This window comes from Nannospalax galili, unplaced genomic scaffold, assembly GCF_000622305.1.
Source record: "Nannospalax galili isolate Female #2095 unplaced genomic scaffold, S.galili_v1.0 scaffold229, whole genome shotgun sequence".
Lineage (NCBI taxonomy): Eukaryota > Metazoa > Chordata > Mammalia > Rodentia > Spalacidae > Nannospalax > Nannospalax galili.
Genome location: NW_008360328.1, coordinates 2,097,243 through 2,124,988, shown reverse-complemented (window position 1 = coordinate 2,124,988; position 27,746 = coordinate 2,097,243). Strand labels below are relative to the sequence as shown.

The window sequence follows — 27,746 nt, the reverse complement described above, 5'->3', positions numbered from 1 at the left end:
ACAAACCAGCCTGGACTAGGCTGGGGACATAGCTGTGTGCAAGAGAGATAACATGTGCTGGGGAAAAAACAGACAGGTAGCAATCAAATTCAAATTCAAGTGAACAGTTTTATCATTGGTTACCATGGTAACACTGAGTCGGGGGTACTCAAGTCAGGCTTGGGTGGGGGTCAAGCAGTCAGGGATAGATGACTCCTCAGAAGAACATTTAAATGGAGACTTGTACAAGAAGTTGGAATCAGTCACAGGGTAAGACAGGAGTGGGAGGAGGGACCAGCCCATGCCTGGCCTGAACCAGAAGGAAGCAGGAACCTTTAGCAACTAAATCATGAGTCCTGAGAGGGCAGGGCCCACATCCTGCAATGACTTCTTAGCAAGCTAAGAAGTCTGAGTTGTGCTCCAAGGAAAGAGTTTTAAACACAGGGGTGGCAAAGAGTTTCTTACAGAAAAACGGCTGTGGTGTGAGAATAGTTGTAGAGAGGTTAAGTCCAGCATCTAGAAGGTGCATTGGATGGTTCCTGAAGTCTTGAAGAAACATGAGGTTTGTGTGAAAAAAGTAGAGGTGGTGAGGGAAGATGTCTACATCTGAAACCTTTTTAGAAAGTGAGGTTGGTGAGGAGTAGGGTTGGATGCAGATATGGAAGAATGAGAAACATGGTAGCCAGGCTTCTAGACTGGAACATGTCCAGACCATGTCCTGAGACAGAGTACCATTGGAGACTGAGAACAGGGACATGGCTGCCCAAAACAGAAGAAAGAAAAAGCAGGAGGAAGGGACAATAGGCCCAGAGGTACCAGAAGCACCCATGCCATGTGGGTACAGGACCCAAGCACAGGGCCTCAGAGTTCCCCTATCCAGAGCTCAGGCTGGTGCAGACCTGCCTCCTGGATGCCATTCCTCCTTTGTCTATGGTGCTGCCCAGGCAACTGTGTTCTTCCTACACTGGGACCATTCTCCCAGGTGCTGGTCCCCTACCCCTCCAAAATTAAGGCCCACCTCAGATAGAGATGATATTTTAAAAGGCACAGAAGAGGCTGGATGTGGTGGTGTATGCCTTTAATCCTAACACTCAGGAGGCAGAGGGAGAGGCAGAGACAGGCTGATCTCTGTGTGTGAGATCAAGGCCAGCCTGGTCTACATAGTGAGTTCCAGGTCAGCTGCTAGGGCTACAGGAAAATGCTCTCTTAAAAAAAAAAAAAAAAAAAAAAAAAAAAGAATATCCTTTAATTTCTACACTGGAGAGGCAGGAGGCAGAGGCAGGAGGATCTCTGAGCTTTAAAAAAAAAAAAAAAAAAAAAAAAGAATGAATAATTTTCAGAGGCACACTAAAGTATTTCTAATTCACAAAGAAAGGCTGGCCGTGGCTCACCATGACACTTTGGAAGTCATTGTGAAGGGAGAGAGCCTGCTGATGAAGAACACTGGACTCTGGGGGTGAATTCAAGCTCTTAGACATACTCACTAGCTGTATGATGCCATGTAAGTTACTTCACCTCTCTAGGCCTGGTTTTCCACTTTGACAAGACAAGTAAGTGTCTCTTCATAGAGTTGGGCGGGGGATGAGTAAAGTCAGTATTTGCTAGAGTAGGGAAGAATGCCTGTCCACTGTAAGCACTCCTGTCCACTGTAAGCACTCCATAATTGATGAACAAATGCGTGCATGAGACAGAGATGCTGCTGCCATCTTTGGTGGTGCCAGGGGTTGGGGAAGTGCGGTCCTGTAGGTACAGGGGTCCTAGAGAAAGAGGGAACAATCTTCACTGTGGCTTTTAGAAACACAGACATACCACAGGCAAAACACTGGGTCTAGGCACAATGTAGCCTGAGATCACCCCAAGATAATTATCCCTGGGTACACAGCCCTCTGACTTGTGTTACTTCTGAAGCACAAGGCTAATGGTTCTGATGTTACAACCAGAGCCTGCTGTGTGAGAGGAGGTGGGCCTGATTCATATGTCAGGCTCTCTCTAAGCAGAGGATCTGTGGAGTATTTGTCATGCAGCTCAGCAAACGGTGTGTGAATACAGCCTAACCTGCGCAATCAACAGCCTGCTCAGAGCTAGGGAGGCAGCAGCACTTGCTCTGCCAGATAAAGGGATTTGGCAAGCACTAGGGAAAAGTACCAGGCCTCACCAAGGCACCCTGACACTGTACTCAACAGGCTTGTGTTCCTCCTACACTCTGTCATAGGCCAGTGAAAATTATAGAGCCCTAACAGGGGGACAGAGGGACTATGCTTCCCCCAGAGCCATGCTCCCTGACTGACTGGTGCTCTCCTGCCTGGCTTCTTGGGAGCGGAGCAGAAGGATGACTAACAGTACCTCCTCCCTCTGTCTGCTCTTCCTCTTCCTCTTCCTCGTCCTTTACTCCTATATCTCCTTTTTCTCCTCCATGTCAATCACTTTCCCTCCCTGCTAGTTGCCTCAGAGATCCAGAGACAAGCAGACAAAACAGTCTGTGCATCAGTCTGCCCCTGGGGCTCCCAGCTAAGGCTGCTCCCACAGGACAGACCACATATGTACTCTCACACTGCCCCATTCTCAGGGCCTGGGGCCTGGGTCGAGTCTGGAGCCCAGACAGTAACAATCTCTTTAGGGATGAATTCCAAGTGATTCCCCAGGCTCTCCACACCTGCTCTTCTTTTCCTGTCTTTGTGTATACATGTTCATGCACGCGCATGTGTGCAAGCAAGTGTACTCCTGTGCATGTGAAGGCCAGAGCTTGACACTGAATGTCTTCCACAGTTACTCTCTGTCTTACTCTTTGAGGCAAGGTCTCTCACTGAACCTGAACTCACAGATAAGCTAGGCTGGCCAGCCAAGAAACTCCAGGGATCCTTCTGTCTCTACTCTCGGTCCCCAGCATTGGGTTATAGGCATGAACTGCAGCGCCTGGCTTTTTTAAAATGGGTGCTGGAGGATCCAGCTCACATCCTCATGCTTGTGTAGCAAGCACTATCCACGGAGCCATCTCACCAGTCCCAATACCTGCTTTTTCTGAAGTGCTCAGACAAGGTCTGAGCAGGGTGTAAAGAGAGTGAGTGAGCTCATCAATTCAATCATTTGTCCAACCAGCCAGTATCTGGGGACGTGTACCTCTCAGACAATGGCTTAAGAGCTGAAATCTAAAGTTCAAAATGACAGACATCATGGAGTTTGCAGAGAGATACCCATGGTGTGTGCAGGCAGAGGATGGTTCCCAAGAGAACAGCATCTAACCAGAGATAAGAGAAAAACACGATTAAAACATTTAAAGTATCACTACTCCTGAGAGTCAGTAACTAGTCAGCCAAATGTCCACCAGCCATAGAAGAGATAACCTGTGATCTAGTCACATAGTGGAGTACTACACTGCAATAAATATAAGCAAGCCCTGCCATGGATGCTTTTCACAAAGAGACCTGCTAAGCAAAAGAAACACAGACACAAAGGGCAGGTGTGGAGCAAGTATGTCCATGAAGCGCAAACATAGGCAGAATAATCTACGGCATTACAGGTCAGTGTAGCTGATGCCTTGAGGTTCACAGTGACTGGCTGGGGGTCTGAGCAGAGCAACTGGGTCCTGGATACCAGGGTACGTTCACTTAGTAAAAATTTAAAGCTGTACTTTTTTGGTACATAAAATAAACTTCTGTGGGAAAATTTGCATTAAAATAGTTTTGAAAATAGTTTAAATAAGAGTCTTGGCAAAGGGGTGACACTCATCCTGAAAGCCCTCCTTCACGATCTCTCCATCATCACCCACCCACCTTATGCTTTTCCCAACCTCTCATCATACACCCTCTTACTCTACAGTTAACAGGAAGGAAAGTATCAGCCTGATTAATTTATACAAAACTGTCCATGACTGATATTCAACAGGATTATCCTTGCTGGGGGTGGGGACTTCCTTTATAATAAAGCAGAATTGCTTTAGTTAAAAATAGTAACTACCAGGCATCAGGAACAGTGGAAGGAGGTGGGACAGGTGTAGGGAAGCACATTGCTAACACCCTCCAACTCTCCTGATGCTATGAAGGTCAAGTATAGCACCACCAGCCCTCTCCCTTGCAGAGAAGGCACAATGGCACCTCAGTCATGACCTCTGAGAGCAGAAGGCCAGGCCCAACTTGGGGTCAGCCACAACTGACAACAGAAATGTGAAGATATTTCAGTGGAAAGGGGAGCTGTGTGCAGAAACCAGGCAAGGAGTCCCCAGTTACACGACCCACCAGGAAAGCAAGGCTTTGAACCCTGTCTGTCAATTCACACTGCTCAGGCTGGCCACCTGCTCTCACAGCAGGAGGATCACACTCTTGGCTTGAGGACTCATGCCAGGCAGGGAGATCAACAGAGAGGAAAAAGAGGTGAGCTTCCCTGGAGGAAAGAAGATGAGCTCACCCATGATCCCTCCAGCCTGCCAGGGTCTCCTCAAAGGAAACGCCATGAGCAACTGTCACCAGATAAGGCTCCTCTGCCTTCAGTTTCCAAACCCCCGCAGATTGCCGGCTTCCAGACATAACACCAAATCTCCCACTGAGCAACTCAATCCTGAGTGTGTCCTCAGAGGGGCATGGTCTCTCTCAGCAGCATTGCTAGAGAGGGAAGCTGGCAGGTGGGAGAGCTCCCTTGGGTCTGGATGCTCTTTCCAGAAAGACTGGGGCCAGGCCCTGCAGATAGAGCATGGAGCGTATCTGCAATTTTGGACCCAAGAGGAGGCAGAGGCCACTGGAGAGTTTCTGCCACTGCCACCTGAGGGGCAGCACTGAGCACAGCAGAAAATAAGTCTCTGGAGTAGAGACCTGGGTTTGAGTCCCAGCCCCACCTGCTACCAGCTGGGGAGCCTGGGGCACAGCCCTGGCACATAACACAGAGCACACTAGCTGTCACCCTTGTGAACTAATATCCTAACACCACCAGAGTGACAAGGAGAAGGTGCTTTAAAACACAGGACAGCAGTGTTCCCTCCTGCCACTTATTAGGTAGCTTACATGTCAGGTGTAATGTACATATATTATCACTCTCAATACAGAGAGAGAGAGAGAAAGAGCAGGGGGCTGTAAAGAGCCCATTTCAGAGATGAGTTTCAGAGAGGGACAGCCACTCTCAAAAGTTGCACAGCTTGTAAGTGGAAGAGGGTTTGAATGTACATTTGGCCATTGTTATGGCTTGGACCTTAAATGTCACCCAAAGGTCCTTGTGCTAAAGGCTTGGTCACCAACATGTAGTGCTCTTGGGAAGTGGTAAAGCCTCTAGGAGGTGAAGCCTACTAGGAAGAAGTTAGATCACTGGGGGCATGCCTTCTGTGTAGCCATTTCCTACCCACTAGTGTCCTCCCTCCTTGAAGGAGGAGGGAAACTCAGGAAGATCCTGAAACTTCCATGGTCTCAAGTCCCCTCTCCAAGGTTACATGAGCAACAACAACTACTGGAGAGAGGACTGGTCAAGCTGTCTACAAATTGGACAGAGAGCTCCAGGGATGTAGCTTTCCTGAGCTGTCACCCAGGTCAGGGTCGGGGGGGGGATTTTCAGTGATGCAGGTGTCTTTGACTCACCCATGGTCCTGTAAGTCACCCTAATAAACTCACTGGCTCACTAAGCTAGACTTGGATGGGATCTTTTCTTTCTGTGTTAAGTGTGTTATTGAGGGAAATAGACATCTATTTGTGTCTCCCCAGGAAGACACACAACAGTGCTCTTGAAGGGGATACTGGGAGCCTAGTTCCCCACTCCTTCCCAGGTAGACGCTGCATTGGCCCCTCTCAATGTCCACACCCAGCTTCCCACTAGCAGAAGCAAAAGAAGTTGACAGTGTGCCCCTTTTAGACACCTCACTGGCACATGTTCTCTCAAAGCCTCTCCACACTCAGGCATACTCTCCTTTCCATGCCTGTTTCTCCCCAGACAATGGCCACAGCATCAACAGAGGAAGGGACAGACCCTCAGCCATGTCCTTCTTAGAACCTACTCATGCTGACATAACCTTCTTCACCAAGGCCAGAAGTACCTTTCATTTCCCTCTTTACTTAAAAGGGACAAATCAGTACAACTTTAATGTCAGAATTTATCCTTATTAATAAACAGTGAGAGGTCAGAGCTTTGTAGGCCCAGAAGAACCAGAATGCTCTGACTCCATTTTGGCTAGCTTCTTCAGACAAGCCCAGACAAGCTCAGGCATATTGTAAATTTTTCCAGTTGCTTCCCCCCCCCCCCGGAAGGTATAGATTAAGCAAGCCCTGGACATGTAAAAGCCTTATAAGGTATGAACAAAAACTTCTGGCCTTAAAAGATATCAGTCAGCACATTCCAATGCCCTGAAGACAGCCCCTACCAATCAAGACTTCCCCTGTACTCAGGATATGGGGACATCCAATTATTTTAAGAGATGCTTGGCACACGCGGGTTTCTGTGGAGTTCCCCAATAAAAGCCTCTGCCTGCTATTGTTCGAGGCCAGACTCCATTTTTGGCTCATGAAGTCTGTGTCTGGCTAGCCACCATTTGGTTGCTTTTGCTCTAAACTCCTAAAAAAACCTTTTTGTACAATTTTCTTGGTGTTTGGGAGAATTATTCTCGATTCTCGGACCCTAACAGCCCCTAATTGAATACCATCGGTTTATTAGTTACTTCTGGAGGTCGTACATCACTGGAGTGGACTTACAGAGTTCTTAAGCCTTGTTGGATCTCCAGTCCCACTCTGTTTCTGGTGCCTGCTTGAAGATGTGAAAGCTTAGCTTCTGCTCCTACTCCAGCCACCTCTGCCACGATGCTGCCCCACCATGATGAACTCTTGCCCCTTGGGAACCATAAGCTAAATAAACTCTTCTTTTTATAAGTTCCCTTGGTCATGTGTTTCTATCACAGCAATAGAAAAGCAACTAATACAATTGGCAACAGATGCAGCAGCCTCATGGAAGACAGTCATGGGCTGAAAATACCCAAGCCAGAACACCCAGGAGTACATGCATGCTCACATGTACAGCGAGGTATTGTGAGCCTGGGGACAGTAGAGCCTGCAAGGAGCCTTCCTCTGGCAGGAGCCGCTCTCTCTGCTCCCCCTACAGGACTCAAATCCCTAAAGGCTAGCAGTCCCATCAGGCCTGCTCCCTGTCTAGCTGTCTGATTTAGTGAGCTGTAAATGCTTGACATGGCTTCAAATATTTAAGCACTTAAATATGTTATCATGATAATTACCTGACTGATGGCACCTCATCTTAAATGAAGCTGCGGGCCCAGAAGATGCTGAGATCATTGTGGCTGAACATGCTAGACTCTCTCTGCTGACTCTATGTTCCCTCATTGTGTTGGGGGCCGTGAGGGCAAGCTGCCACCCAAAGTAGAAGGCACTAAATCCAGGGTTGAATGGCCAAGGTGTCATCATCCGATTGCATTCCTCTGTGCTACGAGGACGAGTGTATACATACACCGTCTCACTATTTACTTGAGAGGGCAAAGGAAATGGAGCACAGTTCCACGTAGACAGAGGCCCAGCCATTAACAAAGTGTATTATCAACACCTCTGACAGATACATTCACTCCAGACCCCCAGTGTCAGCACACAGAAGAGATGCATCCAGATGCCTTAGAGAAAGCTGTTATGTGCTAAACATGGAGGCCTCTGGGAGACGTGGATGGGGCTGCAAGGCACTCTCAGAACCATAACCTCTCAGCTTGGTGGAGGGGTGGGGTGTGCGCTTCCACCCTGCCCCAAAACACACTGGGTCCCATTGCCTCAGTGCAAAGATCAAAGAGGGCAGGAAATAGGGGCCGGGGGTGGCAGGGAGAAATCGGAACACTGTTCCACCATTTTGTACAGTTGAAACTACGAAGATGCAGGACCAGTCAGCACAGCAGGGCCCTGAGAGCAGAGGGAGGAATTCTAAATGATTCCAGCATGGACTGCTTTAGCTTAGAATGTGAGAGAAGGGAGCGGGAAGGAGGAGAAAGAGCAGACAGGATGGAACGCATGTTGTGAGCTGCTCCTCATTGGTTATCTCAATGAATTCTCATACAGCTATGCCTGTATGGGAACCACATAAGGTGCCACAGACTTGCTTCTAAACAACAGGAACTTATTTCTCACAGCCCTGAAGGACAGATGTTCAAAGTCACAGTACCAGCAAAAGTTCAGGCAGGGCCTCTTTCAGCTGTAGACAGCTGCCTTCTATCTTCACATGGTAGAGAGAAAACACAAGCTCTCTAGGGTCTCTTTCTTAAGGAAACTGGTCCCTTGAGTGGACACTTGTGACCTACCCATACTCCCTAACGGCCCTACATCCTTCAAAGGCCTTACTTCCCCACACCTTCAGTTTGAGACTTGGATCTCCCCAGTAGTGGATACTGCCCTCCTCATTTCCCCAGATAAGGACATTTTGAGATCTTACTGGTTTGTATAATAACACATAGTGGTGCTGGACTTCCACCAGCCGGGGGGGGGGGGGGGGGCGTCGAGGCCACTTAATCCCACAGCCCACACTCTCATCCCACACCCCACCAAGTTCCAAGGCTGGGCTCCTGGTACATGGATACCATGAGCATCTCAACATGACCAGCACTGTCCTAAGAGCTCCAGGGAAAAGGGCAGCACGAGATAAGACCCTTGTTCTCAAAGAGTTTCTAGCTACATTCAACAGACAAGCCCTGTGCTGATGAGGCAATCACAATGTAAGCCCTAAATGATGAGAAAAAGTGGGAATTCAAGGACGGACTTCTCAGCCAGGCATATGTTCCTGACATGCTCCCTCACCTCTCCCGGGATCTCCTCTCTGGTGAGCATCTGTGGCCATCTTCTAGTGGGTTGCTGGACTTCACAAGTCGGCCACACACATCTCTCCCCCGAACTCCAGAGACTCCCATACAACTTGGAGGTGTGATCCTTGAAGACACTCTACCTAGGCTCCTAGACATGACACATCTACAGCCTGGCCACCCCAAGTACGGCCCACAGACATCAGTACCCACATCCTCGGGAGCCTGTGAGAAACAGGCCCCTCCCCAGCACCTGCTGAGTGAGAATTACAGAGTGCTCCAGTGATCTGCATACAGCACAATCAGAACTAGAGGAACCATGTAATGACAGTGATAATTCCAATAGACACAGATGAAACTTCCTGGGTGCCTGAGGTGGCCAGTGTGCTAATGGGTGCTTTATATGCACCAGTTTAAACCTTCACAGTAGCCTCAGGCAAGGTACTGGGCCATTCCCTTCTGCCTCTGGGAGAACTGAGCTGAGTTACCTCACACAGAAGTAACAGAAATGGAACCCAGGCCAAACAAAATGCAAAATGTGTCTCATCTTCAAGGATGGAGTGATTCCCCAAGAACGAAAAGATCCCATTTTACTAGTGAAGAAATATGCCTCACTCAAGATCTTAAGGCGAGGGCCCAGAACTTGGTTGGTGTACTTGCTAATACAATAAGCTATCTTTTATCAGTGTCCCATGGTTTTGCCCACAAATTGCGAAAGAATATGTCTTAAAGCAGATAAAGCAAATTTTTAAACCAACTACCCATTTTTACTCCAAACACAATGGATGTGTGGATCATCATGTTCCCCCTGACCTGAAAGCTCCTGAGACAGGATCCTAGATGCACTCCCCACCTCTACCTGGGAGGAAGAGGAGTGTGGGGTCTGTTTCCTTGGACTTGGCTTTTCCTGGCAGAGCAGGGGATGTTGGAGCTGGTTCCCAGAAGTGACGGTGCTCCACCTGCCTACCCACCTCCTCTTCCCTGTGGGCTGCTGGGAGCATAACTCATCCCCAGAGATGCTCACCCACTGCTCTGCACAATTCAATATGCACAGGCTTTCTGTCAGAGAGAAAGGGCAGATCCTGGGAGGCCTGGCTCATCCATTCCCAAAGGCCTTAGCTCCAGCACAGGACTCCAGTACTTCCGCATTACCTCCAGAGACTATGGATGACTGACAGCTGAGGGCCTGCAAAGCACAGGGCAGAGATGACCCTGCAACCTGCAGCCAAGCAGGAAGCTTGGAAACCATACCCAGCCACTGCCCTGGCAGAATGCTCACCATGCCAGGTGTTGCTGATCTCTGAGGGGGACCCGTGCACTAAGGCTTTGCTGGTTCAGCTGCATGGACAGTATTGAGTTAGTGCTGGGACAGCCAGGACAAGCCCAATGAACACCAGGCCTCTGCTCTGGTGCAAACAAAATGTCATGCTCCTGAGGGGGTAGGCAGACACTGCCTCTGAGGGCATGGCACCCCCTCTCTTAAAAGGCCAGCTCCCCAGCATGGAGAGAGCCACAAGGAAAAGGTGGCAGGAGCTGTCAATACAAACAGCAGCAGGCCTGGCAGGGACATTTTCTGCCTCAGAGGACAATGGGAACAGAGCAGGAGGGAAGCTGGTTTAATTCACACCTGCCTGAGGGGCTGTGGCCTACTTGTCTTGGGGACTGGGGATTGGCTAGCGGCAGGAGCTCACAGGTAGGTACACACAGAGCCAAGGAGAGGTTGAGTAGCTTCTAGGCAGAAGGTATGGAGCAGAGGTAGGAGGGCCTTGGAAGGACAGAACAGCAGCCCCAGCCATGGCAGGGAAGACAAACGGTGTCCTTTCAGGAAGATGTCTGTGTTCCAAAACAACACATGGTTCCTAATTCCATTTAACCCTCAAACAACCCAAGGGGTTGGATCTTGTTGCTGCCCTGTCTTTCAAATGGAGCAGCTAAAGTGCAAACAGGAAAGTGATCTATCCAAGACCACATGGGTCTTTGGTGATACTGGTAGGATTCGAACTCAGATCAGCCACTGTACAGAACATTGCTTCCCGCCATTTGCTTCCTTTCCCATTCCTTGCCTCTCCAACGATGCCTCGTCCTCCAAATCCTAGTGCTTGGCCACATCCTCCAGGAGGCCCTCCTAGACTGGGCAGACTTCATCACACTCGCCTAAGCCTGACCTGCTCCGTCTCCTGCTTTGGCAGTGTGCACTTCTCGCTCCCAATGAGGTGAGTTCTCACATCATGTGCTGTCCACTCAACATCCTAGAGAAAGGCCTATCCTGCTTGTTCAATAAATATCTCAGAAAGGAAGAATGGGAGGGAAAGAGGACGCGTCCTTCCTGGGACACTCTTTATTTCACATGTATTTTTCATGTGGGGAACAATGTCAAGAAATGATACCCTCGCCCCAGTTGCTTGAAAAGTTTCCATAACTCAGACCCAACAGGGCTGAGGCTGCAGGACCACAGGTGCCAAGGAACTGCCCTCCTTGAGCCCTTTGGGACAGACCTCCCCTCTCTTCCTCAGCTCATCAGAGAAAGAGCAGGACTCCCCATATGCAGTGAACAAACTGCCATTGACACAGTAAGCCCTGGACTTCACAAGAGCCCCTCTCTGCATGTGGCCCTGTTGTCAGGAGGAACCTAGGAGCTCAACCTCTGGGTTCAGGAGGCCTACAACCTTCAAGCAGTCTCCATCCAACAGAGCTTGTTGGTGCTCAGGGTTGAGCAGGTCAAGACCACACCCCTCATTTCATCCAAGGGTAAGGTGGGTGGTATGGGGGTGCTGGGGAGCCTCCTGGTACCATGAGCTGTAGATCTATTTCCAAGGCAAAAGTCACTGACACCCCCTCCCCCAAGCAGGAAAAGATATCACTCGTATTCACGGCCTGCGTGGGGTGACCAGGACAGAGTCCATCCAACCTGCCTTCACCCAACAGCCTGTCAGCCACCTGAATGTCTCACCACCTTAAACCATTATGTACCACCCTTGCATGTATTGTGCCGTTTGGTCTCCAGTGATCCTCTGACATGCCCTGAGCAGGCCACCTCCTCTCCCAGGGGCCTGAACACTGATGGAGCCTTCTGTTCTTTCCATATAGCTCATGTGCATCTCCATCTTCATCACCACTGTTCTGAGGCCCATTGTACAGGTAAGGAGACTGAGGCTTGGGGAAGTTAGGGCACAGAAAACTGAGGTAGCAGCCTTAGGTGGGCTCTGGGGCTTTCTTTGAGGTTTGCTTCAAAGTTAATTCCTCATGGAATAAGCTATGACTTAAGAATGATTTCTGTCAAGCAGTTGTGCCTCATATCTATAATCCTAGCACTTGGGAGGTTGAGGCAGGAGGATTTCCATAAGTTTGAGGCTAGTCTGGGCTACACAGTGAGTTCCAGGCCAGCATAGACTATAGAGAGAGAGCCTGCCTCAAAAATAAAAATCATAAAACAGAGGCTAGGGATGTGGCTTAGTTGATAGAGTGCTTGCCTAGTGTGCTCAAAGCCCTGGGTTCCATCCACAGCATTGCATAAATAGGGTGAGGTGGCACACGCCCAGCACTTGGAATCAAGAAGGATCAAAAGTTCAAGGTCATTCCCAGCTACAAGGCAAATTCAAGGCCAGCCTTGAATACATGAGACCTCCCCTTGAAAAGTAAGTAAACAGCGGGGCGTGGTGGCCCATGCCTTTAATCCCAACACTCGGGAGGCAGAGGCAGGCAGAGCTCTGTGAGTTCAAGGCCAGCCTGGTCTACATAGTTCCAGGACAGCTGGGGTTACAAAAAAACCCTTTTTCAAAAAGACAAAAAAAAAAAAAAGTAAACAAACAAACAACGTGATTCCATGCAGGAAGAGGGAAGCTTGCTGTCAGAAGGGGAGTGTCCCTTTCTGCTTGGTGGCTCAGGCACTCCAGGTGAGAGTGAGTCTCTATTCTCTGGTCTGGACACATAGGTCCTGCAGGACTGCCTCAGGGGACCTGTCACCCTAGGGCCACAATGACTGCAGCTGTGCAGAGGGTTTCCTGCCAGCAGCACCTGTCTCTCTGGACAAAAGGCCTTGCTCCAGAAGCTGACAATCTTTCCAAGCTGCCAGGCAGCCCCATGCTCATTCCATCTCCCTGGCATTTGTTGGGAGGCAGAGAGTAGGGATACGGGAAGAATGGGAAAGAAATGGCAGGGAACCAGCACATCCCATGGGCTCTACTTGCAGAGAGGCACGGGGAACCCCGAAGCCCCCCATTTAGGCACAGACAGTGCACAGCAGAGCAGGGACCACACCCCGGGCTGGAGGTCCAGTCTCCAACTCTCCCTGCATCAGCCCTCATGGCTTTGAGGAAGAGCAGGCAAGCAGGGGTTTCCATCTAATATCAGTTTGGGAAGATGGCAAGGGCTGCACTCCCAATGATGCAGGAAGGACTGGGTTAACATGGACTCTCAATAACTCTGTGTAAGTTCCCAACCAGTGTTAATGTGATACCTATTGTGTATGAAGCCCTAAGGATGACACAGTAGACAAAGAGGACTACTGACTCAGATGGACACTGAGCAGGCATGTCCAAAAATAGCCCAGGTGCTTCCAAGACAGGCCTGCCCACCAGCTGGCCAGTGTCACTGAGGCACCACTGCCTGGTGTACTCAGAGCCATGGTAGCAGAAGAGTCCCTGGCTCTCAATGGTACCAGCTAGTACATAAGCATTATGCTAGGTGTCAGTGTTACCCCACTAAGGCTGGCTGGCTACATCGAGCCACATTTCTTCAAGGAAGACCATACGACAACTACTTTAGGCAATTTGCTCAAGAATGCCCAGGCTATGTGACTCTTCCACCCTTCTCCTGATATGCCTCAAAGGGACAGGGCTGAAAGTCCAGCAAGAGGGCTTGTGGATATGGGTTCAGAGCAAAGAATGGGTGGCAGTGTGGAAGCCATGATTTAGTTCAGATGGGATGAATGGTTGGAGAAAACTCCATCCTAGTGCTCCCTGGAAAGAACCTGGATCAAGGAGAGCAGGAGAACTGAGGGCCTTGGAAACAAGGTAAGTGTGCAATGCAAAGACACAGGAGCAAGAGGTACTGGACCTACAGACACCCAATTGTGGTCCTGGGACAGCACAGCCTCTCCAGCAGTCTAAGTCCTCTCTCCTTGAAGGGCAGGAAAAACTCATTCTCTTCCTTCTAAGTATAGGCACCACACTTTTTTTTTTTTTTTTTTTTTTTTCCTGGCTTGCAGAAAACCCGGGGTTCATCCCCCAACACTCCATAAATAGGGCAGCGCGCCTTACCCCACTTTTTTTTTTTTTTTTTTTTTTTTTGCCTGGCATGCACAAAGTCCTGGGTTCCATCCACAGCACTGCATAAATAGGGTGAGGTGACACAAGCCCAGCACTTGAGAGGAAGAGTCAAGAAGGAGCGAAAGCTCAAGGTCATCTCCAGCCACATGGCAATTTGAAGGCCAGCCTTGGATACATGAGACTTCATCTTAAAAAATAAACAAACAAATAAATAAAAAGTGATTCCATGCAAGAAGAGAGAAGCTTGCTATCAGAAGGGGAGAGTCCCTCTCTGCTTGGTGGCTCAGATGCTCCAGGTAAGAGTGAGTCTCTATCCTCTGGTCTGGATGCATAGGTCCTGCAGGACTGCATCAGGGGACCTGTCACCCTATGGCCACAATGGCAGCAGGTAATAGAGTTGGTGAGATGGCTCACTGGATAAGAGAACTTGCTGCACAAGCATGAGGACCTGAGTTCCAATCCCCAGTACCCACATCAAAAAGACAGATTGTGGTCATACATGCCTATAGCCCCAAAGAGTAGGGGATGAGAGGGAAGACAGAAAGATCAATGGAGCTTGTTGGTGGGCAGCCTAGATCCTGATTCGGGGAGATCCTGCCTCAAGGGAATAAAGATGGTAATGAGTGATAGCGCAGGATACCCAGTATCCTCTTCTGGCCTCCACACACATATGCACCTACCAAATACCACATACAGGCAGAAAAAGGAGGCGGGGGAAGCAGTAAAGCAGGTAACACTTCAAGTTCTTGCTGGTGTCTAATCTAAGTAACAGAAACTCACTTCCTGCTTCCTGAGGCTCTGTTCCCCAGGCTGGCACGGCTTTCCCTCATCTGTCACCAGCACAGAGGAGAGTGGGCAGGGAACTGAAGCCCCCTTCTTGAGCTGCTTGGCAGCCCTCTGGATCAGTAGCAGATGTAAGGGCTTAAAGAGAGTCACATATATAATTTTTTTAACGTGGTCACCCAAATGAAATCTCTTTAAGACATCTTTTTGGGGGTGCACATTGAAATAATTAAAGTCCTCCATCAAATTATCCTGGAGATCTCTTTCTATGAAAAGCCTTTCATTTCACTCTCCTTAATGTAATTCCATCCCAGCAGACGAACTTGGCCTTTTCTATTTCTTCAAACACTTTGTCAAGGCCCTTCATTAGAGGAAAAAGCAGAGGGGAAGAGAGCCCAGGGATGGGGCTAGCTTGCAGCTCAAGGGCCATCCTGGACACCTCTCCACACCCATCTGCAGTCTCCACCCCCAAAGCACGAATCTACCCTGCAAAGAGCACTTCCACCTGGAAGTAGTGGTGATTCACCCATCCCACCGCCCACCACCCCACCAGACATGGAGCTTCTAAGAATCACATCCCTGGTTCCTCTTGGAACTGGGGATAGGAATACACACGCCAGCTCTGACTTCTGTCCACTGAAGCCCAGACTAAAATGTTCCCTGCTCTGGGCAGATGGAGTTGTCCCTATCCAAGGGGACAGAAAGATCTAGAGTTCTAGAAAGAGCTGTATAAGAGCTGACAAATTATATCTTGGTTGTTAGTGATAAAACACTTGTTAACATTTGTAAGCCAGGCATGGTGGTGCATGCCTATGAGCTGGCACTTGGAAAGTAGAGGCAGGAGGATCAGGCCAGCTTTGGCTATATAGTAAGCTCCAGGCCAGCCTGGGCTACATAAGACCCATACCTCCTGCTCCTGTACAACGCAAGTTGCTCAGCTGCATCCCCACCTTTAGCACTTCCTAGAAGGCTCCCTTTTTTTCTACTTTCTTTCCCAACTGCGTTGTCTAATCACGATAGGAAACCAACATCAGTTTTTACATACTATGTTTATTTTCAGTGAAGTTTTATGATTGCTAGTTCTTTTACTACTGGGTACATTTCCTATTTTCTAGGTAGCTCTTCGATCTCCATAATGGCTCACCCCCCTCAAGTAACCAAAGACATGAGGCTGGCGTATCACTACGTGACTTTCTGTGCTTCGGGTGGGGAGGAAGGCTGGCAGTGCCAGGGCGCTGGGAGTTATTTCCTGGCCTGGAAGGAAAAGACCACCAGGTAAAGAGGAACAAAGAAGCAGACAGCAGTTACAGTGCTCTGGAAAAAGCAAATGAGGTCGGAGGAGGAAGAGATGCAGCGTCTACCTTACAATAATGTCCTACAAAGGACTTTACCTGGGCAGCTTTCCTCCCTCTGAGCCAGCTGATACCGGATACTGAGGAAACAAAGCATTCTGGGAGCTAAGCCCAGGCATGACCAGCTCTCTAGGAGTACCTGTGGACTACTTAGAGACAATGAGGGGACTAAAATGGACAGAGAAGCTCCACAGACAAAGTTAGTTACAACCTGGGTGAGGGCCCTTGATCTTTACATATGGTGGCTGGTGAGGAGCTACCATGCAGGCAAACATGGCCCCCAAATTTCTGCCCCGTGTGCTCCTTGATGAAAGTCAAAGGAAGGACTAGGTCGCCAGTGTGTGGGCCCTGTAGACTCCCAAGGGGGCCTCAGAAGCCTTGACAAGAGGCTAAGGCAGTACCTTGAGAAGATGTTTGGATTCCAGCATAATGATTGCAATAACAATTTAATCATTTAAAAACACTATCTTCTGTTGCTCTAATGAAGAAAGAGCTCTTTTCCATATTGTTTGTGCCATCTGTGAGCAATTTCCACATTAGCCTCTTAGAATGGCAAAGCAGAAACCAGGCTAGGATGGAGGAGGTGGGGTGGGGGGGACAGGACAGGGAGGGGAGGAGGAGGAGCCCAGAGGAGAAGCAGGGCCTGGGAAGCATGTAACTACAGTGTGGACCCTCCCCACATCCTGGGTCAGGGAAGAGCCCATGGATGGAGTGCTGGTCCTGTCTTTGACATTTACTTTCTGATACAAAGATAGTTGCTAAATTCTGAAGGCAAAGAAAGGCAGAATATTCCAATGCAGTGATTCTCAAACTGGGTTGTTAAAATAAAGACAGCAGGATTATTATGTTAGCCAGTTTTCCACTGCTGTGACAAATAATGAGTGAAACACCAGAAGAAAACAAGCATTTATTTTGGCTCACATGTTGAGAGGTTTCAGTCCATGACTGGCTGAATCCAATGCTTTGAGGTCTGTGACAGAAACATCATGGAGGGTTGTGGGGCAGAACTGAGCTCAAGGTGGCCAGGACCCAGAAAGGAGTAACAGGAAGGGGTCAAGGCCAAGACACAGCCTTCCAAGGCAAGTCCTTAGTGATCCACTTCCTCCAACCATTTTCTCTACAGTTCTATCTCCCAAATATTCAAATTTTGAATCCACCAGTGAATTAAACCATTGATTAGATCAGAGCCCTAATCAGCTATGGAAACACCCCCATAGACACACCCAGAAAGAAATGTGCTTGTATGTAGCAATTTCATCCAGATAAAACCTTCCATTTTGGAGGACAGCTCATTAAGACCCTGGATGTTCTAAGAGGAGGTGAAACATTCTATCCTACAGGGAAGCTCATTAAGTTCAGGAAGTAAACAACTTAGTAGCTTTAGGAAGTTCCTGAAACTGAGCAGATTCACTAGGTCCCTCCCTCCCCAAGCCTATAGAAGCCCTAAGGACTGCTGAGAGACACTCTCAGATAAGCCAAGCTGCCCAGAAAAGACAGGTCAACCAAGTTGCCTAGATAAAACAGAGACCAGCTGCTGCCTGGAGAGGATACTCTCTGACCTGTTGAACAGCCTGTAGGTCGGGCAGTGTGCTCTGGGTTTCCTGCTTTTGTGAGCTGTCACCCATGCTGGGGTGGGGCTTTGGTGGTGATGAAGCTTTGAGTCATTTTTCTGCTCTGGCAGTAACCCCTCACTCATATTCCCATAAATAACCACAATAAAACACATTGGTTCACCAAGTTGGACTTTGCTGATATCATTTGGTCTGTTTTTGGTTCTGTCTTAGTTTTCCATTGCTGTGGTTAAAAACACTGACCAAAACCAACTTGGGGAGGAAAGGGTTTATTTGGCTTACATCACAGTCCATCATCAAGGGAAGCCAGGGCAGGAACCTAGAGCACAAAACCACGGAGGTACACTGCTTCCTGGTATGCTCCTTTGACCAGTACTCAGCCTGCTTTCTTATACAACACAAGACCACTTGCCCAAGGGTGGTACTGCCCACAGTGGGCTGGGCCCTCCCACATCACTTAACAATCAAGAAAATGCCCCACAGACATGGTCACAGGTCAATGCAATGAAGAAAGTTCCTCAATTGAGATTCCCTCTACCCAACTAAAGTTGTCCAGCACAGGTTCCCTACCTGGGGCGAGTGTCATTCGTTCATTCGAATCTCCCCAGGAATACTGTCATATGCCAGTGATTTATTAATCGCCTAGGTGCCCCTCAATTTAATCATCTTGAAAATCAAGATAAACCACCACAATTACAATCAGCATTTTTCTTTAATGAAATCTAAGAGAATGGAAATAGAGATGCCCCCCACCAAAGAAATCAGGGTGAATGGAAGATATTCTATATCAGGGGCCAGAAATGCATAAAGTGGGCCAGTGATATTTTGTGTCAGGAAGCAAGACTTGTTCTCAGGCTTTGGAATCACATCCAGGGGCACAGGAGCTGGCTCCAGGAGGCTTCTGATGGCCACTGATGTGGCTATCTAAGCTGCAAAAAGAACTGTGGAGTTGACCAAGTACAGAGAATAAATGAAAGTTTGTGAATCCATAACAACAGCAGGTTAAAAGGTGTTGGCCTCTAAATGAAAAGTCAACAACCTCAACCTCAGGATTGTAAAGAGGCAAAGACATGGCAGTCAAGGACGGTGGGAAAAGAGGCACAGACTGACTACTACGTGGACTCTAAATTCAATCACATGTGTCCTTATGGCAGACAGAGGAGGAGCAGACAGCGTGACCACAGAGGAAGAAACTGGAGACCTGGCTATAAACCAACACTACCTAAAGCCAAAAGAACCTAGATGAGGCACAGAACCAGTTCTTGCTGGAGCCTTTGTGGAGAGCACGGCCCTGCTGACGCCTTGATTTTAGACTTCTGGCATTCAGAATGCTGAGAGAATTAATTTCAGCTATTTTAAGCCATCCAGTTTGTGGTCATTTGTTACAGCAGCCACATGTAACTAATAGAATAATGACAAGAAAGAGAAAGGAAAATGGGATGATCAGAGCACGGGAACACAAGGCATTCCATTTGATATATACTGATTATATCTGGGCAATTTGGGTTGGACTTGGAAATGTATTTACTGCTCAGTAACAGTCAACAAAAATGAAAAGACCAGCCCAGTAGTTAAGTGTAGATTTTTGGAGTCAAACTACACAGAACGGAATCTTACTTCTGCCTTGGGACAGATCACCCTCTCCAAGCCTCTTGACTTATCTGGTCAGTAGGAGTGATGATGGCCCCTAACTCTTGAGGTTGCTGGGAGGATTAGATGAAGTAATTCACTTGCCACATTGTCTGGCATGCTGCAGTATCAATAAACATTACCAGCTGCAGAGAGTTTATAGTTAGGAATAAGAATATACATACATAAAAATGACCCCAGCCGTGTGTGTGTGTGTGTGTGTGTGTGTGTGTGTGTGCGTGCGCGCACGCCCACCCTGCCCCTGTGAATAATTACAAAGGACCTTTGTCTTACAGTTTCCACTGTGAAGCCTTTACAGACTGCACACTCTGTTGAAATCTGGCTGTACCCTGCCCTAAGTTACTCCATATCATGTGAAACAGTGATTTTCTAACTTGTACCTTGCCCTGAGAAACTGTTTCACAAGCAGCTTTTGATGCTAATGGACTGCAAACACAGAGGCAGGATGATTCCACACTTTGCTGGACACACAAACACCACTACCTGTCTAGCACCACCCATGAAGCACAGACTAATAAATAAGTTATTCCTATAAGTAAAAAGGGTGCCACCTTATAAATTTATCAATATAAACGTGGGCATATTAAAATCATGTCAAGGGAACCAGGCCAGAGAACTTATGGAACACAACAGACTGAGTGTATTAGTTACATGTCTCTTTGTGGTAAAATACCTTCCAAAAAAGCAACTTAAGGAAGAATTCATTTGGCAGCAGGGCAGGGGCTTACATTGCAGGGATTACATTGCATCCACATTCAGGAAACAGAGAGCAGTGAATGCTTGTACTCAGCTCACTTTTCTCCTTTTAAATGGGTATTCATGGGGGTTCTGGGGGTTCAGAACCCCAGCCAATGAAAAACCCCACAGACATTTAGGGAAAGGGGATCTTCCTACCTCAGTTAATGCAGTCTAGATAATCATTCACAGACATGCTGTTCTAGTTTGATTCTCCATTGAGAAAAACACTCTGACCAATACCAACTTGGGGAGGAAAGGGTTTATTCAGCTTATATCTCCCAGGTCACAGTTCATCCGGGAGGCCAAGGAAGGAACTGAGGGTAAGAACCTGGAAGCAGGAGCTAGAATACAGGCCACGGAGGAATGCTGCTTACTAACTTGCTCCCCTGGCCCATGCCCAGCCTGCTTTCTTATTCACCCACCTGCCCAGGGGCGGCACCAGCCACAGTGGTCTGGGCCCTCCCACATCACTCAATAATCAAGAAGATGCCCCACAGGCCAGTCCAATGGAGGCAATTCCCCAAATGAGGCTCCTTCAACCCAGGTAGGTCAAGTTGACACTAAAGCTATCCAGCACACATGCCTAGAGATTTATTTCCATGGTGATTCAAAATCCCACCAACTTGAGGAGATTAGTCATTGCACCCAGCAAAGGGCACAACACCCTCACCTGGCCCCTGTAAAGATAGTGACATTTAACACTGTGATATCAACAGCTCTTACTGACATGTCAGCCCATTCAACAACCCTGTGTGTTTGTCAAAGGACTGACATTCAGAACTCCCAACTGTCCTAGGTGCTCCACTCAGTTCCCACTGCTGATTCAGCCTTATATTTCTCTCTGTCCACCTATTCATCCATCTGGACCTGCCATCCAGTCTCCTACTTATCTGTTTGGACCTAGTCCTTTCCTTTACCTCTACAGCCTCCATGATCCCTGAAGCCTGACTTGACTCAGAGGCTTAGTTCAACACTAACCTGACTTGGCTGTGCAGCTCTGAAGCAGCATCTCCAGAAGACCTCCAGCAGTGTTCATTATCAGATTCCCACAGAAACTTTCTTTGCATCCCTACCAGCTTTCTGTTTGCCTCTAGGGTAAGACTCTTTGGACTTCCACTGCAACCTCTTTCATGCTTTTCATCCATTCTGTAGTAGACAGATGACAGATACTGATTAATGGTGTGGTATATGGTATGATCTGAAGGTTAATATTGGTAGTTAAGGTTAGAATTAAAAAAAAAACAAACCTGTGTTTGCTTCACCCAGCTATCAAGGGAATCCGGACTACTTGGAAAATTGCCGTCAACAAAACTGACATAGCTTGTGAATTTATTGTTGCTCAGTAAATTCTGACCTTGTGGAAAGACATAAATGTGTCCACCTAGCTCATGACACTTATGTGTCAGAACTGACTCAAGCCACACGATAAAGTGTCTTTATTTTAGGAGGGAAATAAGGTGTAAGAACTTCTCCAGGTGCAGTGGTTTGGATAAGGTCACCAAAAGCCCCTGTGTTGGTGGCACAGCCACCAGCTTGCGGTTCTAATGGGAGGTGGCGAAACCTTGAAAAGGAAGGCCTTCCACTCACTGGGGGAAGTGTGTCTTTGAAGGGAATCTTGAGCCCCTAGTCCCTTCCCCTTCCTGTCTCTCAAGCCCCAGTCATGAGATGAAGAGGACTTCTCTGTCACAGGCTCCTGACATTATATGCCATGAAGGCCAAATGCCTGTGCTAGATAGTTTCAGTAGTCAACTTGACACATCTAGAAGGAACCTCAACTGGGGAGTTTCCACTATCGATTGGCCTTTAGACACGCATATGAACCATTTCTTGATTGTTGAGTGATGTGGGAAGACCCAGCCCACTAAGGGTGCTGCCACTCCTAAGCAGGTAGTCCTGGGTTGATTAAAAAAGCAGACTGAGCACTTGGGAGGCAGAAGCAGGTAGATCTCTATGAGTTCAAGGCCAGCCTGATCTACATTGTGAGTTCCAGGACAGCTGGGGCTACAGGAAGACCCTGTCTCAAAAAGACAAAAAAAAAAAAAAAAAAAAAAAAAAAAAAAAAAAAAAAAAAAGAAAGGCTGAACACATACCAGAGGAGCAAGCCAGTAAGCAGTATTTCTCTGTGGTCTGCTTCAGTTAGTTGCTGTCTCTAGGTTCCTGCCCTAAGTTCCTGCCCTGGCTTTCCACAATGATGAATTGTGGTCAGCACGTGTAAGCCAAATAAACCTTTCCTCCCCAAGTTGGTTATGGTCAGTGTTTTATCACAGAAATAGAAAGCTAACTAGGACACTTCAAGTACTGAAGCCTCTAAAACTGTGAGCCAAGATAAACCTTCACTCTTTATAAATCAGTTGTCTCAGGTAATTTTTTAAAAGTTTTGTATGAGTGTTTTGTCCACATGGATGTGTGTGTGCCATATATGTGCTTGGTGCCCACAAAGTTCAGAAGATGGTATCAGATTTCCTGGAACTGGAGTTACAGATGGTTGTGAACTGCCACGTGGGTGCTAGAAACCAAACCCAGGTCCTCTACGAGACGAGCAAGTGCTAATGATTGCTGAGCCTTCTCTCCAGTCCCTGTCTCAGGCATTTTGTTAAAGTAACAGAAAACTGACTAACAAACTTGCATCACAAATGACTGAGACAGAACCAGAACCCAGCCATGGAACTCTGTGTTTAAGGCACAGACAAGTGAGTTACAGATCCCCACAGCCTCTCATCTTCCCTGCAGAGGTCATAACCACCACTCCACCTGGTCTCCCGACAACCTAGTCCTTGACCCACTGCCAAGGCTCTGAAGAAGCCTTTCTGTATATACACCACAGGAAATCCCTTAGACACCATGCCCACTGACTATTGGGGAGTGGATTTCTGTGCCTGTGAGTTTTCTGTGCACTGAACAGCTTACAATACTCTATGATTACCTGTTCAAATGATTCCAATATTTCTCCCTGACAGCTCTAAGTGCCCAGTCCCCTGAGAGCCTGCAGAACTCCAAGTCATCAGCTGATCACAGGCAAGAAAACAGAGTGTGGGAAAGGCTTCACTTGCAGGGAAGGCTCTTGGGATCACCCACCAACCCTTCAGACCCAGACCTTCCCCCAGAAGCTTTCCTGTTCTTACCAGGACCCAGAGTGACTATGTTCCTCTCCCATCTGACAGGAGCTTTGAGCATGAGGTTTGCATCCCAGTCAGAGAAGACTCAGCCCACCTGCAAAAGTAGGACACGGGGTAGGTGAGACATTGCTCTCAGCACTGAATCACTGAGCCCTGAAGATGAACTCCAGCTCCTCTTCTGCTCTGGCCTGGCCAAGGACCAAAGAGGCTCACTGTTCCCAGGCACTGGCTACCAATTTGGCCAACCCACGCTCTCCATCCTCTGTGCTCACAGAGACATGGTCTGGCTATCACAGTACAGTGTGTGGTTACCCTAGAGAGAAACCCTATTCTTTCACTCTCACCCTGGTCAGTCCTTCTCTGAGAAGTTTGCATCTGTTTCTCAGACCATAGCACACATCTTCCGCAGGTGCCTAGAACTCTTCCTGCACAGGTCCTATCTCTGCTCACAAGTAGCCTCTTGAGGGATAGGCCTCTGCGTCCATCTTTGAACGACCTGGAACCTAGTATAATGCCTGGCACACAGTAGGTGCTCTGTCCTTGTTGGTTTCGTCTATCGGAAAGTGAGAACTATAGCCAAAGAGCCATGAGTGAGGGCAGGCCGGCAGACTGGTGAAGACCAGACGCATGTAGCTGAGCCTGGTATCCTCAACCTGAGGCACTGAAGAATGAACCTCTGCCTCCATCCACTCCAGCTGAATAGTTTACGGTCAAATCCTTTAGGCCCCTGCAGTCAGCTTTCCATCTGAGAGCACTAAAAATGGCTCCTTGAGGGGCATGTCTCAGCCAACTTGAAAAAGAGATCTAATTAGCTCTTCATCAGGACTTTTTTTTTTTTTTTTTTTTTTTTTTTTTTTTTTTTAAACAGGGTCCCCCTTTAAGCCCCCGCTGTCTTGGAACTCACTATGTAGACCAGGCTGGGCTTGAACTCACAGAGATCCGCCTGCCTCTGCCTCCCGGGTGCTGGGATTAAAGGCGTGTGCCACCACGCCCGGCTTCATCAGGACTTTTATGAAAGCTCTGTTCCCTCTCCTGTCTTTATGACTGAGCTCAAACTGAGATGCTTTTGGGGATCCCTTAGTGGAGAGAAAGGTTATTAATAGAGATGCTGAGGGTCCACAGTCCATCAAAGCTGGGCCCACTACACAGACCCAGGCTCTAGAAGCTCTAACTAAGGCCAGGACTCTCCCCCATCACTACCATGCACAGGTCCCCAAGTTCCTCCCTCTGCCCCTCCACCCATGGAGACCTAAGAGCAATCACCATATACAGCTTCCAGGACTGCAAGATCCCGGGTATCTGGAACTACTCTCAGGAACCTTGAATGTTTGAACTGACAGTAGGTAAAGAGTCCCAGCCACAGGTCCTGCCTCGGACATCCATGGTAAGACCCATCCTGAGTGTGAGCCAGCTCCTACTTCTCCTGACTCTGAAGATGTGGGGCCTGGAAGAGACAGGAGAGTTCATTTCTTAGCAGGTGAGGGAACTAGGCTAAAAAGAAAACTAGAAGGGCATACAGGCTCTTAATGGGACTTTAGATCTCCTGACTTTAGCTAGGGCTCTTCAACTGTAAAACTGAAATGGAAGCTGAGTGCTTAGTTAACTAGACCAGGAGCCGAATCCTATAGCTTGATGGCATAGGAGCATGTCAGCCAGGCCCAGCAGGCAGAATGTGCTACTGAGAGGTCCCAGGATCCCCTGAGACAGAGTAACTACAGATCTGGAGAGGCTCCTGAACAGAAGAGAAGGCCTGCCAGGCAGAGACAAATTCACCAAAGGCTAGAAACTGGGACACTCCTCAGAGTCTAGCCTAAAAGCCTCTTGCACCCAAGGAGGCTCAGAGACACATCAATTCATAACCCATGGGAGTAACACACAGGCTGTCAGGTAGATTAAATGTCATGCCAGGGTCTTTATAAACACCAGAAGCTCCCCACAAGTAGGCAAACCAGGCTCAGTCAGTGCTTGTAAAGCACCTGGATCCCAAAATCAGACCAGAAAGCTGGTACAGTGTGGCAAAGAGTCTTCTGCAGGTCCCCACCAGGCTGTGTAAACAGATAAACCCTCAACCCCTCTGCCCCAGTTGCTTCCCATGGAAAATAATATCCTCTGTTACAGGAAATCGAGAGAACTAAGATGAGATGTGCAGGAGCAGTTAGCACAGTGCTTAGCACATGAGAAGTCTTCCATAAACGTCCATTTGTTTGTAGCTCTAATAAGTCACATCTTACTGCCAGTCCTTTCCAGAAGTAAAGCTTGCAGAGATGTTTCTAGAACCCAGAAAGCAACTGCCATCCACTATGAGTGGAGTTATTAACCCACATGAAATAAACCTCACCCCACAAAGCCAAACAGGTGTGACCTATAGGTGAGCTCAGAGTGGACAGGAGAGTCTGAGGCCCTGCCATATGCCCTCTCAGTGATGGGTGGTATCTAGCTGAAGATACTTGCAGCCTACCTGTGAACTTCCTGGAGCTCACACAGCCCAGCCTCACATATAGCAACCCTGATTAGTGGCCACCCTGATCTTAGCAGCCCTCAGCCTCTCTACCATAATGCCCTGGTAGGATTGCCCCTAGCTGACTACAGCTTTATATACTGTCTTCCTTCCCTGACTTGCGTCACCCCTTGGCTACTCTGTCAGACTGGACACCAGGGTCATATCTCAAGTAATCACTTACCACTTACCCTGGCATCTTCACCTTGGGACTGCTTCTAGGAGGCCCGTGTTAACACAGGATATAGACCAAGTTCTGATACATGGGGCCTTTCCCTATCACTACAGAGAGAGTAACGGTAGAGAGGCAGCAGGCCAGGACAGAGGCACAGCCTGCCCATACACAAGGGTGGGGAATGAGAGGGGGGAGTGATTGACATTTTAGATTCTAGCCAAACTCCTGGGAGAAAACAGACTACATACTTCATAGTGACACAGAACACAATGTCTCCCAATTCACAGAATCCCCTAATCCAAGGCTGCAGCCAACTGGCAATTTGGCTGGAAAAATTATCAGGACCAGTTTCAATTCTCTAGACACCCGAGACAAAAAGCAGGGCAGAGTGTACCTCATCTGACCATGGGCCACAAAGCCTTCCCCTTGGACTACTCAAGTGTTCCTTCAGAGCTCAGGGGCCTCCTGCCCTGGGACCCAGCACCTGGGTCAGCTCTACCCAGGGACACAGCATTTCTGGGATGGAAAGATAAAAGGTGTTTCCTCCATGCCCCATCTAATAGAGAGGTCTACTCATCGCTCTGCTATACCCTCAAGGTGAGCATAAACAATGTGTGCAAGTGCATGCACACACAGACACAGGTATACACACACACACACACATACACACACACACACACACACACACACACACACACTGCATTATTGCCCTGCACTCCTGGTCAGTTTTCTCAGTGCTACTTGGTTTACAAATCACATTCCCACATCAGCTCTACACAGATTAACAGGGTTCACTATGTAGAGTCTTGTATTTCCAAAAGCATCCCCATTAAACGGACAGTGCCCTTTCCTTCCGGAGCAGTGTGGAAAGCACAGGATAAGAATTTAAAAGATGTGGGTTCTAGTCCTGGGTGACAGCCACGTCTCCCTGGACATGAGACAGAGAGATAATGACTATGATACCCCACAGAAGAGAAGGTGACAGAGTGAAAGGCACTCACCCACGTTCAGTCAGCAAGCATGTGGCCGAGCTCAGTGAGAAGACCGGAGGTCACTCCAGCTCCAGGACCCGAGCTCTCTCGATCCTTACTCAACACACATATTATCACACCTTCATTATTTCTGTAGTCTGAGATCCCATGACAAAGACCAGCCCTGCTGGCCTCCAAACCTGCAGCTCCCATCCTCTCACCACTCACACACAGATCCTCTCTCACCATCAAGGCAGTTGGTTAGAAATGTCGTATCTCATGTGAACACTCCAGTTACATCACATACCCACAATGGTATCTCCCCTCCCTTCCCCAGCTCCCTTCTCTCTCACACTGTGTTTCCTGCCCTTCACAGCACTCCATGCTCCTGTGGTTGGTGGAAACTTGGAGCCCCCACTATGCCTCATCCCATTCCAGAATGCGCAGGCACTCCTCTTTCTGTCACAGACAGAGCCCCAAAGCTAGCTACCATCCACCATAAGGCAGCTCAAAATTAATCAAGTCATTAATGAGGGCTACATTTACAACTTTAATTGTCAAGTCTAATAATTCCCTTTAACAGATCTTTTGCCATTATCAAAGTAATCAGTGCCTGTCAGTAAATGATCAGAAAAACAAGATTTTTACTCATGGATTCCCACACGTTAAACATTTCATCATAGGGAATCAGGCCCAGTCAATTCTTTCAAATATTTCCACCCCTTAACAAAGCTAATAAGGCACTTTTTTTTTTTTGCTTCAGAAATTTTAATAGGATAAGAAATGTAAGGAGCTCAATCAGGAATTAATTAACCATTAAACATTATTTGCCCAATACTATGAGAACCCAGAAATATTTAATAAAATCCTTGCTTTCATGGAAATTAGAATAATCGGAAAA

The 27,746-nt window shown here is 48.1% G+C and overlaps 1 protein-coding gene across 3 annotated transcripts in view; it reads right to left on the bottom strand.

Annotated features, from left to right (window-relative positions):
• The window catches only part of Grik4 (glutamate ionotropic receptor kainate type subunit 4), a 505,439-nt gene that overhangs the window by 374,158 nt on the left and 103,535 nt on the right, over window positions 1-27,746 (bottom strand). For all 3 annotated transcript variants that reach the window (XM_008826008.2, XM_008826013.2, XM_008826014.2), the window contains exon 2: window positions 23,209-23,296. The gene's annotated coding sequence lies outside the window, so the exon portion shown is untranslated. The remainder of the gene's footprint in view (window positions 1-23,208; window positions 23,297-27,746) is intronic.